This window comes from Brassica napus, chromosome C8, assembly GCF_020379485.1.
Source record: "Brassica napus cultivar Da-Ae chromosome C8, Da-Ae, whole genome shotgun sequence".
Lineage (NCBI taxonomy): Eukaryota > Viridiplantae > Streptophyta > Magnoliopsida > Brassicales > Brassicaceae > Brassica > Brassica napus.
In genome coordinates this window covers 46538890-46544426 of record NC_063451.1, presented here as the reverse complement: position 1 = coordinate 46544426, position 5537 = coordinate 46538890, and the positions used below count along the sequence as shown (strand labels likewise).

The following is a 5537-nucleotide window of genomic DNA, read 5'->3' as shown; positions in this document are numbered from 1 at the left end:
GACCACGTAAAAAGATTTAAACATATATCACGTTAATTCCACGTAAGCAAAATCGTCGTAAAGTACACGAAAAGAAAAACACGGGCCTTTGTGATTCCTCGCCATTTCCTCGTAAAAAAAAACACGGGCCTTTGTAACTGCTCGCTATTTCGTCGTAAATTTACGACGAATTTGCGACGATATGTAATCTTATATATACACCCGACCGCTCACTCTTTCTTTCCTCTCTACTTCCTCTCTACTTCCTCTCCATTTCGTAGCAATGGTAAGCCTCTCTGATTCCTCTCTAATTTGGTTAGTTTAGGATATATTAGGTGGTTAGTATAGGGAATTTAGATAGGTTTGCGGATTTTATGTTATTTAGTGTTGATTAGGTGGATAATGTTGGAAAATATATTGTTGATGTTAATTTTAAAAATTTCATTTTTTTTTCCAGGTTCGAAAAGGAAGACTTACTGCCCATTACAGAGAGATCTTCGGTGAGCCGGGTAGTCGTTTAGACCCGGCCTCTTCTTCCGCTCCCAGTTCTTCGGGCCAGGAGACTGTCCCCGAGACTCAGTACACTCAGAGAGTCTCTGGGTCTACTTCTTCTAGTGCACCATCGGCTCCTCATGTGCCTCCTCCGATGCCTCCTCCTGTGCCTCCTCCGATGGCACCTCCGATGGTCGCTGATATTCATCCTGATCTGATGGTGCCTCCGAGTGCTCCTTACTCGCAGTACACGGTAGAGGACATTCTCAGTCTGCCAGGCAGAGAAGGTTTACCAGTCATCGACCCAGACCGACCGGACGGAACGTTGTGGTATGTTGCATTAATTTTTTTAATTCGTTTAAATATCTTTTATAACATTAAAAAATAATTTATATTTTAAATTTGTATTTTCCAGGTGGGGGGTTGACGGATGTCTTGCATCGGACGTAACCGACACGATCAAGGGTTACTTCTCCATGGCACATCCAAACTGGAGTAAGACGCCTCACTACGTCAGAAAGACGTGGTTCAAAATTTACGCTGTAAGTTTCTATTAATTAATTATATATTTTTTAATTTTTTCATGATTTATATATATACTTTCTAAAAAACTAATTGTTAATTTATTTTTCCAACAGCAAAAATATAATTGGGCTTTGGGGATCACTGAGAGGGTGAGGAAGAAGTTTAACGCGAAAGCGAAAGTTCGCTTGTTGGACACGGTCTCCAACTGGAAGGGTGACTGGATCGTGAAGGGGTATGAGCGTGGCAAACCCGCTGAGCTCACCACGGACGTGTGGGATGGCCTCATCCGTTATTGGCGCCTTCCTGATTCGATTAGAATCGCCCAGGCTTGCTCTAACTCCCGTAACACGGTCGATGAGCACGGGAACGGGCCGATGCTTCACACTACGGGCCAAAAACCCCACGCCGGTGTCCGTTTGGAAATGGTAATTAAATATTTTATTAAATAATTTTTTTAATAATTATATTAATTTATTCTAACTTTCTTAACTGTTTTTTAGGCCAAAGAGACGGGACATCTCCCGTCTCTTATGGAACTTTACGAGAGGACCCACAAGAACAAGGCGGGCGTATTTGTAGATGGCAAGTCCGAGCAAATCTACAACGACGTAGTTGCTCGGGTTGAAGACCGCCAGACTCAGCTGACCCAGCAGTCTACCGACGGATTACCCGTCACCTTATCCACACTTGAAGTGGATAAGATTTACGAGGAGGTAAATTTTCAAAAAAATTAATTTTTAATTATTCATTTAATTTAACTTTAAATATTTACTTACAATATTTATTTTTTGTTTTTAAGGTTGTCCCTAAAAAAAAGGGACGGACATTGGGTATTGGTTCCGTCAACGATGTTCCGAGAGCGACATCGTCTTATGGTCAGCGACGGGATGATGAAGTCACGGAGCTGCGTAGAGAGTCCGCTCAGCTGCGTAACGAGTTGACCGCGACAAAATCTCGTATGGGTGGAGTCGAGGGCTTCTTAGACGTTATTGCGGCCACAAATCCGGAATGGGAGTCCATGTTGAGGAACATGCGACAACAACATCCCATTCATGGCGAGTCATCCGGCGACGTACATAACGAGGCGGATGTTACGAGGAGGAGTGATGAATTCTACCGGGCGATGAACGACCCTTAGTTTTTTTTTGTTGTTGTATTATATAAATTCAAAACTTATTTATTTATAAAATATTTTCATATGAATTTATTTTTATTTTGAATTTTAATTTATTATTAAATTAAATAATTTTAATTATTTTTTTATTATATTTTAAAATTCTGTAAAATAATAAAAACGAAGTAAATTCGTAGCTAATGTACGACCTCTTTACGTGGAAATCTTACGAGGAAATGACGAGAAACAGTTTACGAGTATTTTACGAGGAAGTATTTACGAGGAAATAACGAGGAAATGTTTACGACCATTTTACGAGGAAATCATTTCGTGGTTGTTACGTGTATTTTGCGAGGAAAATCTTTCAAGGTATTTACGTGTAGATTACGAGGAACTGTTTTCGAGTTATTTACGAGGAATTGTAGCGACGCCCTTACGAGGAATTGTAGCGACATCTTTACGACGAATCGTTCTACTTCGACTTTACGACGAAATATATTCCTCGCTAAGTTACGACGAATTAGCGAGGAAATATGTGTTACGACGGACGTGTAACGAGCAAACGCGTTTCCTCGCTAATTCGTCGTAAAGCCTCTTTTACGACGAAATAACGAGGAAAATCGCCCTCGTTAAGATTATGTTTTCTTGTAGTGTGAGAAGGCTGTGATGAAGAGGCATTTCCTTGATTCTGATAGTTGTTGTACTGCTGCCTTTGCTGAAATCCTGAGTTGCCCGAGTTGTTTCCCTGATATTGATTTCTGTTCTGAAATCCTTGGTTGAACACACTCTGGTTCTGATTCTGGTTCTGCCTGTTTCCTGCCTGAGGGTAGGACTGATATTGTGGATTCTCCACATTGTTGCTCCGGTAAGACAGATTATTTTGCTGATTTTGATTCCACCCAAGGTTCTGATTGTAGCCTCTGTTGTAGTTTCCTTGACCACCAATGTAGTTCACATCAGCCTGCATATCACTTGAATCATCACCAACAGCTTCTTGTGAGGAACGATAGCCTTGCTCCTCCACAAATTTCACAGATTTCTGATCTCTCTTGAGAAGCATCTCAATCTTGGCATTCAGCTCATCTATCTTCTTGGATTCATAACCAACACCCTTCTGGCTGGTATCAAACCTTGACTTGCGGTTTGCTTTGCTGGATGACAGGTTGTTCAACAAGGTGTAAGCTTCTTCAACAGTCTTGGTCATGAATCACCATTACTTGCTGTGTCCATGGCATCTTGACTCTCTTCATGAACTCCATTATAGAAAATGTTCAGCAAACTCACATCAGTGTAGCCATGGTGAGGGCAGTCCTGTGTGTACTCCTTGAAACGCTCCCAAGCCTCATGAAAGCTTTCTGAATCAAGTTGCTGAAAGCTTCCAATTCTGCTTCTCAGATATGTGGACCTTGACTTGGTGAAGAAATGCTGTAGAAAAGCAGCTCTTGTCTCTTCCCATGTAGTAAGAGATCCTGGAGGGATGGACTTTAACCATCTGATAGCTTTATCAGCTAAGGAAAACGGGAACAACCTGCATTTCAAAGCGCCTTGAGGAACTCCATTATGCCTGCTGGTGTCACAGACTCGCTCAAAATGCTCCAAGTGATACATCGGGTCCTCAGACGGGTTTCCATGAAACGGATTTTTCTCCACCAAATTAATGAGACCAGTCTTGATCTCAAAGTCTCTTCTCTCAATGGGAGGTGGGCGAATCCCAGAACGATCGGCATAGAATGCATCTGGTGTATCATAATGTGCAAGCGTCATCCTAGGCATGCCATAGTCTCCAGCCTGTTGTCTTGCAGCTACACCAGCCTGCTGATTATCACCAGCATTGTTGCCTTCTCGTTCATTTACAGGAATTGGATTTTGCGGGTTGTCCTGAAATTGGTCTTCTTGGTGTTCAGCCATTTCAACCTCTTCAGCGGACTCAAGTCTTTTCTTTTTCACTTGTCTCTCTAGGCGGCCGAGCTCTAACTCCAAAGGTATTAAATTCGATGATCCTTTGCTTCTAGTATGAAATCCGCTCATTCACCTGAAAACACAAACAGAAAGAGAAAGACAGAAACATTAGACAAAATAAAGAAAATGCTATAGTCTTAAACTGATCATTAACTCTAGGGTGACCAAATGGTCCCCGGCAACGGCGCCAAAAACTTGATGTCTCGAGTTTTAAACCCGATTATCTAACTGCAAGTGCACAGTAAAGTACGCAGTAGTAATACGGGATCGAATCCACAGGGACCGATGATCACACGTAGAGTTGCAGACAATTAATAGCTACAGCGAATCAAAATATATTTTGATGGTTTTTATTTAATTTTCTCTAGTGTCACAAACATAAACAAACTGTAAAAAGATGATTTAAACGATTTGAAAACTATTTTAAAACAAACGTTGGGCATTGGGAATTCTCAGGGATTTCTTTTTAATCAAGATACAATTAATGGAAGACACGGGATATATTAAGAAAGTCTAGAACTCAAACACGATATTAGAATTAACCTACTTCCGTAGCGCTAATTCTCTATGTTATAGAAATCTCCACACTAACTTCCGCTGAGTTTCAATTTCTAAACAAGCATTAAGAACAGGTTCAATATGTTCACAAAGCGCAATAACATCAACTGCCGAGGGTTAAGGAACATTAAATATATTTTATGATGGTGTGTTATAGTTTCTTACTTTTCTTTTATTTATGATGATATGAATTTAGATTGTAAATTGATAATATGCTTGATCGAACCAACCAAACATATGCTCAAAGCCAGTGATAAAGAGTGTTATAACCGAGAAAGCAATGTTGAATGTCGCGCGGGTTTATGTAGCAAAAGATTAAACTATATATGTAACCATGTCCACAAAATGTAGAAACTGAAAGACAAGTCAAACCAGAGTACAAAACATCACCGCTGAAAACCTTTACAGACCTAAAAGAAAACTCATACATCTTCCTCTAGTTCGGTAGGATGGATGTTCAATGGACTAATCACCACTCTTACCATAAACTTTAGATCATGAAGAAACTGTCTTCCTGAGCTTCCAATCTCGATGAAGAAGCTGTTTCATGGACAATGTATGAATGACTCTGTTCTTCCACAATGTGGATGTTTCGGTTGCAAATGTGGGAGAAGCAGCTGATGAGCCCCTCTGTTGAATATGATCAGAAGCAGAGAACAGTACATGAGGATGTAAATCAAGAATTTGAGGATGGATCACCAAGACCTGGTGAAGGATCAATAAGAAAAAAGCTGTGGACTTTTCTAACTACATAACACATCTCACGTGAATGATCTAAGAGATGTGTTGTTACTTTCACATTTATATTGTGAAAGCCTTCTTGTATCCAAAGAGACCCTTTTGATGGAGGATGAAGTTAGAGCATTAGAAGAAGAGGCATGTGTTTAATGATATGTACTTGGGATGGTTT

The 5537-nt window shown here is 40.4% G+C and overlaps 1 non-coding gene across 1 annotated transcript; it reads left to right on the top strand.

The window, feature by feature from the left end:
* The first annotated feature begins 3401 nt into the window (after positions 1-3401).
* On the top strand, positions 3402-3508 carry LOC125592142. The gene has a single exon (XR_007327991.1). It is a non-coding gene; the product is annotated as a small nucleolar RNA R71 (small nucleolar RNA).
* Positions 3509-5537: the final 2029 nt, after the last annotated feature.